This window comes from Amphibalanus amphitrite, unplaced genomic scaffold (assembly GCF_019059575.1).
Source record: "Amphibalanus amphitrite isolate SeventyFive unplaced genomic scaffold, NRLGWU_Aamphi_draft 000427F_arrow, whole genome shotgun sequence".
Classification (NCBI taxonomy): Eukaryota; Metazoa; Arthropoda; class Thecostraca; order Balanomorpha; family Balanidae; genus Amphibalanus; species Amphibalanus amphitrite.
Window position 1 is genome coordinate 99,786 of NW_024881921.1, and position 15,712 is coordinate 115,497.

Below are 15,712 nucleotides of genomic sequence, written 5' to 3' on the forward strand. Positions count from 1 at the left end.
TTAAGGCTGAAACAGACTCTTTCCGCGTTCAGGAAATCGCATGCGAGAGCCTATTCAAATACATTAGTTTCCTCTCGCATCGATCGCACGCATCTCTCGCACTACCCGCATCAGGAAATCGTATCTCCCTGACAGTCTTCCCGCGTCGTCCTGACGCCTCGCTCGCACATGGATTAGAGATTTCCTGGATCGGCAACTCTCCGTCGGCGCCTTTGATGTAAGCGACCACGGCTGGCCACCTAGCGGCGGAGTGGTGAAGCTTGGTGAGATAGGACGGCGGAGGGTTGGGCGCTAATCCCTGTGGTAAACTGCGGGCCAAGATCAATCGAATTTAGGGATTGAACGGCTGGGTGCGGTGCGTTTAAACGAAGTTATGGTCACGGAGCGAGCGAAGCGAGCGTAGTCTTTCCTGTATGAGCGGCCGGCCGGCCGGCCGGCCGGCCGTGGTCACGCTTTTGCGAGGCTTATATCTCAGCAACCACTTGACCGATTTACACGCGGTAATTTTTGTAGGGTAGCTTCATTCCTTCTACCAAGTACTGGACTATTCCCGATGCATGTGGGTGACCCCTTATGCACGTGCCACGTGCAAAACGAAGAGGTGTCAATTTTGTAATTGTTGCAATATCTCGGTAACTACTTGGCCGATTGCGCTGAAAGTTGGCATGTAGGTAGGCACCCACTAGGCACTGCATATACATGTGCCAGAGTTGGGGTGCTGCTGCACGTGCGCACGTGCAGGGGTCGTTTCCAGATCTCGGGAACGGCTGGACCGATTGCGCTCAAATTTGGTACACGGTTAGGGACCGGTTAGTAGGGTGCCGTGCACAAGTCAGTTGGGACGTATCTTGCACGTGCGCACGTGCAGGGTGCCGCTTCCAGATCTCGAGAACAGCTGGGCCGATTGTGCCCAAATTTGGCACATCGCTAGAGACCAGTTAGTAGGGTGCCGTGCACAAGTCAGTTGGAGGTACCCCCTTGCAATTTCGCACGTGCAAGGCCCACCCTCTCGCTCGCTCCGTTAGTCGCCCCAAAAGGCGTTATACTGGTGTCAGGAACGTCCAGTAAGTCCATATTTGTCCTCAACGAATTAATCGGACCATTGGGGTAAGACATTTTGTCTCGGCAGAGGACGTGCATGCGCAGTCGCCAAGCTCTTATGCCGGCGTAAAATGCACGCATCACCATCTTTTGATAACATACTGTTCCATGTTTTCCATCCTCAGGATAGTCAAATCCTTTTCCTCCACGCCTCAACCCCCTGATCCGGGCTGGACGGGCAACTTTATCCCATGCGGGCAGCTCCGCCAGAGCACACCCGTAACCGGGTGCAGAGAGTACGGGGACCCGCAGTTGCTAGTTGCTACTGTACAGCGACCCTGAGTAAATTGTCTCAGCACCCTCACAGTGAACAAAGATAGCTGTCAGAGGGCACGCACAGAAAACCTCAGCTGCTCTTGTATAGGGATCGGCAGTCGATATCAATATTATCGGTTGTTACTGGACACGACAGACGGCTAGAGTTGGGGTTCGTGTACAGTAGCAACTGCGGGTCCCCGTACCTACTTGGGAGGCTGGTCGGCCCGTCCATTCGGACGGGCTCAGCCCCGGCGGGCGGCGACTCACTAGAGTGCCTGCCAAGACCAATGTCTCCCCCTAATTCTAATCATCAAAGGCGGCGGAACGGGGGGGGGGGAGTACCGTACCCCCTTTGATTTTGGCATTTTAACATTAGCCCCATGGGCGTTGCATGGAAAGAATGGGATCAAAAGTCGGCAGTTCCCCTTAATTGAAGTTGTCCCACCGCCACTGCCTATCATCGTTCCGGCTCTGAACTGGTCTCGTCAGACCGAAAGGGCCTAACCCAACAAAACAAACAAAGAAACAAATCACTTCGCTATAAAATAATCTCGGAGCCGCGATTTCGGCACTAACGGGCTCTTCTTACTTCAGCACGTCAAATGCTATATTCTTTGCTTGGTGGATGGATACCTAAGGTCAACTCGAGTCGTGGACCTCAGGTCAAGGTCAGTCAGATCAAAGTCACTAAGGTCACGAAGTTGGTTGAAGGAGGTTGTATTGCATACCTATTATTCGATTCAATGGTCTTCCTGAGTCCATTGATGGCTTTTGCGACTCGCTAACTCGATTTGATGAGATCATTTCCGGCGCCAAAATAACAGTTTCCATAGTTCCCCGCAATGACATAGAGGCTTATAATGGTGAGGTCATGTTAGCGACCTGACCTCAGGTGCCCTTTAAGAAAAATCCAATATATACAAGTTAAGAGGTCTTGGGAGCAGGGCTGCGGAGTCCGGAGTCGGTCGGAGTCGACAGTTCTGACCGGGGCCGGAGTCGGAGTCGATTTTGCGAACCGGAGTCTAGCCGCCGAAAATCCATCGACTCCGCAGACCTGGCAACTGGCAAGGCTGCAGAGTCGGAGTCGAAGTTGAAGTCGGTCGGAGTCGACAGATCTGCCCGGAGTGGGAGTAGAAGTGGGAGTCGGAGTCATCGAAAATCCATCGACTCTGCAGCCCTGCTAAGTTTCATCTTCCAGTGAAAATCGTCTGGCACTGAGGGCGTTGCGAAGTTGCAGCACTGAACTATTTTAGGACCGTGCAGAACGGCAGAGGTTTACGTATGACGTCATAGGTCAGTGATCTGACCCGACCTGAAAATGTGGTTGATTTCACAAGATCCGGCTTCAATCAAAGGCCTGGTGTTCCAAGTTTCAGCTCTTTATCCCCAGCGCCATACGATCAATCGCGAAAAAACCGCGGCGACGCCTTTTCGCCGCGGCGACGCCTGAGTGACCCGCCCCCCTCCCCGTCGGCCCCTCCCCGTGTTAACCCGCGCCCTGGTGGGGGGGGGGGCTATTTTTTGCCCCCCCCCCCTCCAGACTTTTCGATATATCTCCAGAACCGCTGCGCCGATCGTCACCAAACTTTCAGTACCCTCCCGGACATCAATTTTACACATTGTGACCAAAAATTTTTCCAAAGGCTATGATAGGTTGGCCGGAAATGACGTCAGAGTGACGTCATGTTCTGCCGTTTTCGACCCAAAAAAGGGTTTCGCGGGAAGAGCTGTCAGGCCTATAGCTTTGCAAATACAGAAAAACGATAAAGACATAAAAGCTGTAGAATTGACAGGGCTACAAAACTGCTATCTCGGATTTTTAAATTTTTTGGATTTTGACCCCCAAAAATCAAAAAATAGATTTTTTTGATTATAATAGCCGAAAAATCCAAAAAGTTTTTTGAATTTCGAAAAAACCGGAATATATGTGATAGTCCTTACCGCCTTCTATCTACATACCAAATTTGAGATCGATACCTCTTTTTTTGGCCAAGTTACAGCGAAAAAACTGTTCAAAATTGATGACGTCAAATTTTCAAACTCAATTTTTAGCAATTCTAGACCTCGTAGCGCAAAACAAAGACCACCATTAGACTCCCCGTGACGAGCTGCATCGAATCAATACCCATTTTATGCAAAACTATCAACTTTAAAATTTGACCTTTTTTGGCCTGACCTTGACCTGGCCTTGACTTGAACTTCACCAGAAAGTGACCTAAGTCGTACCTGATAGTCTTATAACCAACACCATTGAGTTGGAAATGAAAAATTGGCCATAAAACATGCATCACACAACCCTAGTAAAGTTGGGCTCATGTGACCTGACCTGTGACCCTTGGTGACCTGACCTGTGACCTGACCTGGTAATGTCAGTGACCTCTTATAGCAATATATGTACTAGGCAACTGACGCCCTATCGCTGATTCTCGACAAAATGCGTTTTCTTCGGTGTTATAGCGCATTCCCTAGATGACCCGTGAACGGTGAAACATTTCATCTTTGACCTGACCTGTGACGTCATCGGTGACCCCGAGGTCAATGAAATTTGGTTTCCCTCGACAAATTTGACAGGCCTTTCGAACGCCGTTTGAATTTTGCGGATCCGTCCAGTAGTTTCGGAGATACGAGGGGGGGCAAAAAATAGCCCCCCCCCCACCAGGTCGCGTTATAAACAGACCCCACCAGGGCGCGGGTTAAAGTTAAATCCTTCTCAACTCATAAAGATTATGAAAAACAGTGCCTTTATCCTTTATCAGTTGAACTTCGAAGATAAACTGCTCAAAAACCACCCAACCACCCCGTCCCATCATTGGAACGCATAGCCGCCAAACACCGGCGTCCTATCTGAAGTTGGCGCATGCGCACTGCGATATTTGGTCGCGAATCGAGGGAGAGTTGCCAATCCAGTAAATACTTCATCCATGGCTCGCATCGCCCGGATCACCCGCAAGCATCGCCCGCACCTCTCGCTCGCATCGCCCGCAGCGACATCTTTTCGGGATGCGAGAGAGTTGAAGTTCAGTCAACTTTTCCGTGCGGGCGATGCGATTTTGCAGAGGGCAGCACGTCCGCCATCTTGGAATGTAAACAAACTTGACCTTGGCAATTTACATTGGTGGATGCGATTGATGCTAGTGCGTATTTTCCATGTCTTAGGGTCTAATTAGCACTTAATTGGGCATAGGTTAATGCTATTTTCTAAAGACATTCGTAATTCTATAAATTTAGCCGTTATTCGTGCGTCAACATCTGCAAAATGATTGAAAGAAGATCTGCCTGACGGAATCAAGTACCAGCTACCTACCTCCTCACCCTAGCCAAAAGAAGGTAAGTACCAAAGTAACCTTAGTTTTTGATTATCTTCGTGATTAATAAAGATGATAATTACTTCATCTTTTTTATTGCAGGATGAAGTTTCCGTTGTTTTTAGCTACATTAAACTTCAGGAAAATCGCTAGTGCTAACCGTTCCTGGCCTACTTGAAATAGATAAAAACACCTTCTAGAAAGGGTTTTGCATAGCCTTTGATGCCTTTTCCGATAAATTCCGCCAAAATGATACCTAATAGAATTGGTCTCAAATAAGTCATGATTGCACATTAAAGAGCTCTCTTAGTCACTTGAATCAAAGGCAGGAAACTCATTTCATGTAGGAAGATACGGAGACAATTGACATGAAAACTGGGCTTCTGTCAAAAGAATGGGACGGGTGCTGAATCTATATTTTATGTCCATCTTCCACCTGCTCCTTCTGGCTTCTTCCCATCCCCTTCTCCCCAAGGTCAGCACCATTTCTTTGTTTTTCTGTCCCCTCTTTTCTCTTTTTGTTTTTTTTTTCTCTGATAGCCATAACAATATTTTCTTTCTTAATCTCATAAGTTTATGAGTTATTAATACGATTTTTCAGAACGAACATTGTTTCTATTACCGACAAACCTTTCAGATCATGCTGATTGCTGCCTATACTCAAACGCACTTTACCGTGAATGCCATTTCATTGGCGAGTGACCAAACTTTGCTTGATTGGGCAATCGTCTATACTGTCTAGCTAGGTATTTATTCATGATCTTATCAACCTGTGGGTTTCCATTGTTCCAGCACGTTCCAGCACTCGGATCAGCCCACAACCGCTGTCCACAACAGCCTCGGAAGCATCGGAGCATCGGAAGTCTGCAAGGTCATTTGTGCATTGGGTCACGTCAGGCGTGTGACGTCACTGACCTGACCCTGACCCAAAATGAACTACAAGAAACAACCGACGATGCCTGAAATGGATAGCAAATTCGAATTCAGGGCATCAAAATACCCCGAAAAGGCATACAGGTGCAAGAAGTCATTACAGGTCAACCTAGGTCACTGACCTGACCTTGACCTTTAGTAACCTTGAAAAGGTCAACGGACATTGTGTCAATGTCAAATCAGCCAGTTATGATTCTAAAACAATCCATCATGTCAATGTCAGGTCAGTCGGCATTTATACCAATGTGAAGCAATCTCCAATTTAGCGTAAATCTGGCCGGAGGTTGTTCCCTTTATGACGTTATAACTCCGTGACCTGACATGACCTTGACAAAATAAAAATACCAAAAGTTGCGCAACGGATGCCCCATAGGGTACTGAAAATTTGAGCACGCATCTGAAACGGTTCGGCGTGTAGCTAAGAAAAACCTCAGGGGGGGGGGGTTGCACCAACCCCCCCTACATGGGCGAGGGTTAAATTTGTAATGACAGCATCGCACTCCTCTCGTCGAGACGCGTCGAATCAACTGTAATTTGACCTCAGGTAAAGGTCATAACCTAACCGGAAGAGGTCATCATCTGACTAATACCTGACAGCTCATGACCTTGAACTGAGGCCAACTTTTCAAAATGACACTTCTCGTCGAGAGGAATCGAGTTAAAAATGTTTAAAGCTATTTTAGGAGTTCTGGCCTCTGTAGGCTAAGCTAATGATCGGAAGTTGACCTTGGTCATTACCGCATACCGGAGCAAGCGCTGAAAGGGCTATCAAATAGGCAGTGCGCTTTTCCATCGTGCTATTGGTTTCCGAGTGATGCGTTGTTTTCTAATGTTGAAATAGGCAACATTTTATCTTTGATGACCTCTCGTGACCCCGGTTGATCTATTTAACCTAAAAAATGGCTGCAATGACTTCGTCATGATTTTTGACGTTATTTGGAATGCCACTTACCGCTTCGTGGGCCAGGAATCAAGTAAGACGGGTCATGTTCGGTCCCCCAGGGCCCGGCGCTATTGGTGCCGAGCACTGAACTCTATAATGTGGAATGCGCATCGGCCGCCAAATGGTGTCCAACGGTGCCGCCATGTTGCGCAGACCAGAAAGCGGCCGCCGCCTGTGCTGGGGAATAGGGAATTCGGGACCTCGATTTACGTTTGCGGTCGCTGCATTCGTTACGCTCAAGCTATGTGGACACGGAACCCGGCATCTTACGCAGAATTGAGTGGAGAACAAGATGAAATCCTAAAAAATCATCAGCTATAAGGAACTAATACGTTAAACCCTTATAAGTCAATGGGGAAATATGAAAATTGTTATTTTGGCGCCGAGAATGATCTGAAACTATCTCAAGCATATAAAATCATGATTTCATGCACTCTTTCCAAGGTTCTATGCCTCATATTTGCATTGTTGCCCTTGCGTGACGTCATTTGTGACGTCACAAGGGTCACCATTTTTCTTCAATAACTCCCGATCAAATTGAGCTAGCGAGTCGGGAAAGCCACCAATGGACTCAGGAAGACCTGCCGAATCGAATGATATGCGACATGACCTCTTTCGACCAACTTCGTGACCTGGGGGTGCTGACCTGACCTTGACCTGAGGTCAACACCCTAAGTTGACCTGACCCGAACAAAAAGTATATCACTCGATGCGCCTGAGCTAGCTGAACACGATGATGCCAAAATCGCGGCTCTACGGCCATTTTTGGCGAAGTTATTTACCAAAAACCGAACCCGTGCCTTAGATCACTTGACCTGACCTCAGAGGTCACCGGTTGACCTGAGACCCTTACAGCGGGTTCCTACCAGTCACTCTGCATTATACTTTGCCGCATACGACCACTTTACCGCTTAATTCTAGTTTAATTAGCGGTGCATTAGCGAGGTGGGTTCAATCAACCCCCTCGGCTGGGGCAAATGTAGGTCAGGCGAGTGAATTTGAGGAATTCTGAAGATACGATCGTGTTCCCCACTCAATTCTGCGTAAGACGCCGGGTTCCGTATCTACGTAACTTGAACGTAACGGATACGGCGGCCGCAAACGTAAATCGAGGTCCCGAATTCCCTATTCCTCAACACAGGCGGCAGCCGGTTTCTGGTCTGCGCAATATGGCCGCCACCGTTAGACACTACGGCCAATAGGGTTGAAGCGGCATTGCTCCCCTGTGGTGCCGAGCAACGGGCCGGCGCAAGATGTCAGATCTTGTTAGAACAAAGCGGTTGAATTTGGACTACAATAAACCGACACATAGTACGATATACGTTTGTAGTTTGCCGTCAAAAGGTGAGGCGTCTGTCTTAAACTCAGGGCAGAGCTTTCGAGGCTGGAGGGAAATACTTAAGCCGTTTGACCTGCGTAATTGATTTATCCAGCTGACATGCATCGACAGAAGGACGGCTTGACCCCTGCATGACAATTTATGGTCGTGCAGTTACTCGACATACCTACATATTAGCATTAGCTATTGTTCGACATATTTCAATACTCGCTGATCATTCAAACTTGTTGAAAAAACGTGACGTGCTGGATGGCTGGAGGAGCTTATCCTACCAAGTACCATTTTATGTAGAATATTACAGTACTACGACCATTTGATCTTTGACTATACCGCAAGAGGTAACCGGATGTCATAAGATATTGGTGCCTGCCGCTGTATCTCATGATAATGCTGAGCGCACACGGTATATTTTTTCTCACGAAACTCTCGTTCAGTTGTGAGTGAAGCGTTGAGGGGTGCTGCTCAACTCTACCGCTTTGTATTTGGAAAGCCAATTAGGCTGGCGAGGGACACCTTACCCACTGCCATAGCTTTCCATCACTTGTTCTCAATTTTTAGACATAAGTAACAACTAACAAGTGTCCGTAGTCATCGAATTATAAACATGAGAACATTGCATGAAAACAAATTTTCACACAAATTTAGATATTTCCATCACTTGTTCTCAATTTTTAGACATAAGTAAGTAACAACTAACAAGTGTCCGTAGTCATCGAATAATAAACATGAGAACATTGCATGAAAACAAATTTTCACACAAATTTAGATACCTACTTGTACTTCTCCTACATCGATACCTTGAGTTCCCTCTCGCACGGACAGTGCGATCGATGCGAGAAGTCGATGCGAGAACTGCGGGTGATGCGGACGAGCGAGTCGTGCGAGAAGTGTTTGCGGGACATACGATTTTCAGATCCGAGTCGTGCGAGCGATGCGAGCGAGCGATTGATGCGGAAAGAGTCTGTTTCAGCCTTTAGCCGCTGTTTCCTCGGCGCGTCCTACCAGGATGTTGTTGCGAAGAGAAAGAGGTGTGACACAGACTGACGTTTGCACCGTGTCTGTGCACAAAGAGCTGTGCACAATGCACGCGGAGGTTCGGCTGAGTCATTGGAGGGCACCTTGGGTCACCTGAGGTGCGGGCGCCACGGGATCGAGATGACGGAGGGAAGATTTCGCGGTAGTGTTATTACGGAGAGGGGTTGAGTTGGATGAGAGATGAGATGCTTTTAATAGCGGATTTTCCGATCCGTTTATCTTCTGCTATCGTCTATCGATGACAGCTGTGCGTAACGCACCCACCCTTGTGCATACACACTCATGATATGGAGGGAGGACCTCAGTGCAGAGTGCTGCAATTAGTGCTGCATTTCAGTCATCCCAGGCTGCCGGCCACGCTGAGTAAAATGCAAAGCCTGGCCATAACAAGTGATTAGTGGCCCTTAGCGCGGGAGGACTAAAAGGCGATGTTGCATGCCTGCTAACACGCGCACTGCAGCGGGTCTGAGCCGAACACGAACTGCAGGGGGGGGGGGGGTTGAAAACAACCCCCCCTGAGATCTCGAAAACGGCGCAACGTAGCGACAAGCGGTAAACGGCGTTGGATAGGTTGAGATGAGATCTACAAGAAATACTCAGATCATTTTTGGGTCAGGTCAAAAACGAGGTCACCAGAGGTCACCGAAGACAAAATGTTACGATTTTCACAACAGGAATTTCGCGGTAGTTTTTCTTGAATAACTGGTCTTGCACACAAGACAGAGGATCGATTCGAACGCCATCGTTCTTAGCTCGTCAAGGCGCATCGAATGATATATGATATGACCTCGAAAGGTCAAGTTGAAAAATTGACCTCAGGTCAAGGTCATGACCTGACCGAAATAGGTCATGTTGCATATCATTCGATCCGCATTGACGAGAAAAACACGATAAACGTCGAACGGAGTCTCTATCTCTATTCAATCTCAAGTTATTGAAGAAAAACCGCTGGTGACCTCAGGTGACCTAAGATGACTTGGAGATCACATTCCAGAGGTCATAAGTGACATGTTTCGGTGAAATCACCAACAGCGACCTGTAATACTATGATCCTGAGCGTATTGAAGTCATAGGATGGCATTCAGAGTAAGTTGAAATTTCTCCCATTGACTTATAATGGGCCGGTCGCAAAAATGACCTGACCTTAGGTCATCGATATGAAAATTCCAAGATATACAAGTTGTAGCTCGTGATGACTTTACTATTTCCTGTGGGTTTCAAGATCATATCTCAACAACTGTGGGCTTGGTGGGATTGCAAACTTCGAAATTTACGTTTCGAGGTAGGGTCACTTGACCTGACCTGGTGACCTGACCATAGGTCACCTGGGGTCAAAATTTTTACTCAAGGTGTGCAAAAGTTGGGAGAACAGATATGCAAAATTTGGCGGCGCTACGCGCCGCCGTTTTCTCGCAATTTGCGAAAAACCACAGGGGGGGTTGAAAACAACCCCCCCTGCAGTGCGCGTGCTAAATGAGCAAAAACGAACCATTCGCTGTGCCTGTTTACATCCTAATCATTACGCTCGTTTACTGACGGGTGTGAGCCATCCACTGACTTCTCAGCTGAAAGACGCTCATAAGGCATTATGTGACTTTTTTCACATTAGAAAGGTTAATTATCCGTTCCGGAAAGCTGTGTCGTTAAGGTATGGCATACCAAACCCCTCCAATAAGAGCGTACAGTTCGTCACCCATTGGCATTTGGACTCCGAAGGCCGCTTTGTTGTGCATTGCCGAACAGCCTGTTTTGTGAGGCGGATGATGGACTCCGCCTACCGTCCGAAATAATCGGGTTATTGCCGGGATTCTCGACGTGGCTGCCAGGTTAAGCTGCTTTGTACCGAGTGTCTGGCTAGTTACAAGAGTGATTGGCAGCCGAACAGCGATGCCAGAATGCTGCTCAGTGGTATTTCTCTCAATCATAGGCACTACTCTACCAGCTCTCAATTGCTTTTATTCCTAAGTTTTCGTGTCACTCGCTAAAAACTAGCACAAACGCGAGATATCCAGTGTTGAGTGTACTAAGTGTGCCGTGCTCAGTTAACCCTCGCCCGCACATGGGGGGGGTTGCCACCCCCCCCCAGATAGTCTTTCTGCTCTACACTCAACATTTTTGGAGCTAGAAGGCTGATTTTTCGTATAGCTGCTCGTCTATCCTTTCTTGATGTTCACTGAAGATTGCAAGTGTCTGTGATTTTTGGTTTCGGAGATGTGACCTTGTTTTTCAGGTCATGTCATGACCCAAATGGCCAATTCTCAACATCTTTCGTTTGCCATGGGCCTTGTGAGCTTTTGACACCTTGATTTCGGCCTTTTTTGCCAGTTTCACCTCCCCAACTATCATGGAACATGTTCGACGATGTACAGGTGTCAAGGTCAGGGTCAAGGTCAACCTAGGTCATCTAAGATAATTGCGTTTTAGGCAAGCTGAATTTACTTTTTGTGAATTTTTTTGACTGCATTTTTAGTAAAAGCTTCTCAGATCATGATTTCATGCAATATGGACACAAAAACAATCGGTGCACACAGCAGTAGGGGAGAGTGGGGAAAGATGCCCAGGGTTTGACTATGTCATATATTATTCGAGAATGACGATCGGAAAGCCAAAACTTGGAGTTTCAACGGAAGCCGACATCATTTTTCTCCAAATATATCACACTTTCGAGCCTGAAATATGATAACTTTTTTTGCTATTCAGCATTTTCCTGAAGAAGTGAAAGGGGGCATCTTACCCCACAGGGTGGGAAAGACGCCCCCTGGCGTTGGGTAAGATGCCCCATGCACTATAAGTGACATAAATCAGTAGGCGGAACTATGGTCAAGCGTACCCATTTTCGGGAACGCATTTTCGTTCCCATGTTTGGGAACGATAAACCCAAATATGGGAACGCCATGTAGGCATTATTTAAAACAAGAAAAAGAACCGTTAAATGACGTCCAAAAAATATAAAACGATCGTGAACCACCTGATATTTGTCTCAATATTGTTGGGAAAGAGTTTGATATTGTAAGGCCCATCGTAGTTTCAAATCGTTCCCCTATTTCTAAAGCAGTCCATCATCCGGGCCGCGAGCCCAAATTTGGGAACGCTCTCGTACACTGGCGCTGCAAGCGTTCCTTATTATGGGAACGGCGTACCCAAAATTGGGAACGATTTCACCGACGCCTTTCAGGGGCTCTTTTCATTAACAAGCATCACGTCCAACGCCGCAAATTATTGTTAACGCAACAATCATCAGATGACCTTTCCGGCAAGACCGTCGCATGTTTCGCCCGGTCTTCTGCGCTTTTATTCCCGTCGATCTCGCAGCGGGCACGCCCCCCTCTGCAGGATTACTCACAACGCTCAGCGATGTTCAACAAGGTCTTCCATGCCTATATCCACCGTCCGCGCCGAGGGTGGAGACATGTCAAGCACCTGTCTGTTTATCACCGATAGTTGACGAGTACAAGGAAGTATCCAAAAATGGGAACGCTGAATATGTTACAACCTCAAAACACCTAGTCCCAATGAAAATCTAGTTTTTTCCTTTCTTGATGAGTGTAAGTGGCAAAAGGCCTGGTAGGATGGGCACGAGGAATGATCAAAATCAGCATAAAAATTATAAATAAGCCACACAGAGCGACCTATATAAGAGAAATTCCCCCAAAACGATCACGCTTAGAAACACGGAAGACAAAAACCACGCTCATGACGCTCCTTATAAAGCAACTCTAAACAGCTAGCATCCAAATAAAATATGTCTATCTGGGATGATATAATACAGCTGAATAATTTTAAACCACTGAAACTGAGTATACCACAGTAGTTTGGTAAAATCACTGACGTTCCATGCGGTCGTGCGCCCCGACACCAAATGTCACCAATATTACCCCCGGACTGTCCGCGTGTTCGCTTGCATATGTCAGCATCTGGTGTCGCTAGTATGAAACTTCATAACCGGGCGAAAATTATTATACTTGACCTCAAAATGTAAAAAAACGCTTCATTTTCCTTAAAATTGCAAGTTAAATGTAGTATAACCCATGTTTTCACCATTCCGCCATTTCAAAAAATCATTAAAAATATCATTCGACGGTCAATTTCCTTGTGCAACGGTCAGATTAAAGATAATTTTATAGAGACTTAGTAGATACTTAAATTAGCGTGCACTTTTTTGAGACGTGATGCACTAATGAGTTTTAGTGGGCGAACGGCCGAAAAATTACCTTCCGTTCCCATAAATGGGAACACCCGTTCCCATATTTGGGAACTCTGTTCCCAAAAATGGGGACGTTCCTATATTTGGGTACTGACCATAGTTCCGCCTACTGAAATAGGCACGTGAATCGCCTGAACGAATCAGTAGTCCCTTCGAGCCTGCAGTAGACACCAAACGTCATCGTAAGGGCCCTCAAAAGTAGTCGTAAGGGGCTTCAGAGGTCATCGTTAGGGCCATCATAGTCCAGCGTGGCCAAACAAGCATCCGTGGTGGCGTTCGGAGACCACTGTGGGGCCCTTGTAGGTCTTTATGATGCTTGAGGGCCCTCGAGCCCATCGTGGGGACCTCAGATGCCAGCGCGGCCCGTGGAGCCAACGTGGGAGCCCTCAAAGGATGTCGTGAGGGGCCCTGGAACCAATAATGGGGCCCACAGAGGTCGTCGTGAGGGCTCTCAGAGTCAGATGCCGCCCAAAAAGTCGCTGTGTGGGCCGAAAGACCGGCATGGGGAGCACCCGACCGTACCGGACTCTCAATAGTCCCAGATCGGCTTTTGTCTCTCATCACAAGTATGTAATAAATGATTTGACGGGCTGCTTGAAGAACAGCCTACGGATTTAGGGGGGCGTCTTTCCCCATCAGGACAGGGGGCATCTTACCCCAAGGTACCGAAGTAACATTAAATCAGCACCATTTGTTAGTCATAAAACTACACCCTGAAACAAACTGTTTGGGACACAGTACACGCATGTTAATGTATCACGACTATAGCAAGGGACGCAAAAATTATCTACCTTCTTTGATATTTACAATGTTTTGACGCCAAAATATTTTTTTGAAAGCAGCAAATAAAAAACATGCGATCACCAGCCAGCCGTTGCCCAACTGAGCTTCGCAAATTTTTGTGCAGTTAACAAGGCAGGCTTCCGCTTTACGCTAAGAATATTAATTTCCAGGTTCGATTCTTTGCTTCCCCGCTAGAGGGGGTGGGGCGTCTTTCCCACCCTGGGCATCTTACCCCACTCTCCCCTATACACACAGACACACACAGACATACAAACACATATAATTGACCTTGACCTAGCTTGACCTGAAATAACCTCAGCAGCAAAAATATGGTCGGGTAGTGTGAGAAAGAGGTTCTAGCTGGCTTGGCACCAGAAAACAGCATCGTCATCGGTATATGATAAGCAGCGCACTTGATATCCAACGGTGACCCAAAACAGCAACATTTTTTTAGTTTGACCTGACCTGGAAGGTCAATGACTGACCTGAGAAGGTAAAACTGGGTATCATTGGATTCGTCTTCCAAAGAATCTTTTTGGTCTTTACCGCTAAGCTCTATCTCCAACAGGAACGAAATGGCGCGGGGGGTGGCAACCCCCCCCCCCCCCCCATGTGCGTTCTAGGATGGGAAAATGGCATGTGCGGGCGAGGGTTAACAAACATTGAGATGACTCAATTGTATGTAAACGTTTACCGTTAATTTGTGCACGCTATTCCGGCATAACGCTGCTAGCTCGCCTTTATTTTGACAAACTTGTTCGCACTTTTAATTAGAAAACGTGTCGGGAGGCAGAACAAGCCAAGTTGTTGCCCGTTAGAGGCGGTAGATGCCACACACTGGCGATAAATGCTTCGAATTTCTGCCAATTTTGACGAGCTTCTCTGTACTGCAATTATGAATGCCAACCGTCCCGTCGGCCGACCAGTAATTTCGTTGAGTCAAGAGTTCAGTTCTTGATTTGAAGTTCGCACAAGTTCCTATCCCTTTTTGTAGTTATTCCATATTACTAAAGGATCAGAGTGAATTCTAGTTCTTCCGAAGGCTCAGCAGACTCCGTTCTCTACCAAACACTCGCTCGTCTGTTTTCGAAGCCATCCGGTAACAACACTCCCCACCTTCCTGCATTTCTCAGCGGTACGTGCATTGTGTATTCCATTGGCAAACGAGCCGACGTCCCACCCTCTCAGCTTTCAGTGGCGGCACTGAGTCATCTGTTTATCATAGGTCGTCGGGAGGGCCACCGAGGCAGCAGAGGTCACCTGGGGTCACCGCGGGACAACTGGGGGTCTCTCAGCGACCCGCGGCGCGGTGCTGGGTGCGGTCCTAGCTCAAAGGTGCCGCTCTCATATGCCCGGGGCGTTGCCGTGCCTCATTTTGGCGTCGGTGCGCGGCTGCCGGCCCGGCATACCAAGTGGCGGGGTGCCACCGCGATGCTTTTACCGGTCACCCACGCGCGGTGACAACAGGATATGGCTCGTCCGCGCCGCTGGGGACATCTGCTCTGGGCTGGGAAAACTGGAAACAAGTTTTGCTGGTCAGAGCTACACTGACTGAATGATTGCTTTGAAACTTTCACCGATTGAAAAGGGTGAGAAGACGTACAATTTTTTTCCGGGATTTTGTTTGTATCCATATTCCATGGCCTAAGGTCAGATTAATTTGTACGTTATCTGAACTCCAGCTAATACAGGTCAGTAGAAATGCAATGCATGCATAGTGACATGGACGACCCGACCACATATCACGAAAGCAATTACGGGACTGTTTTTCTTCATCGACCGATCCCAATCCGTTCGCACGCTTCGTTACT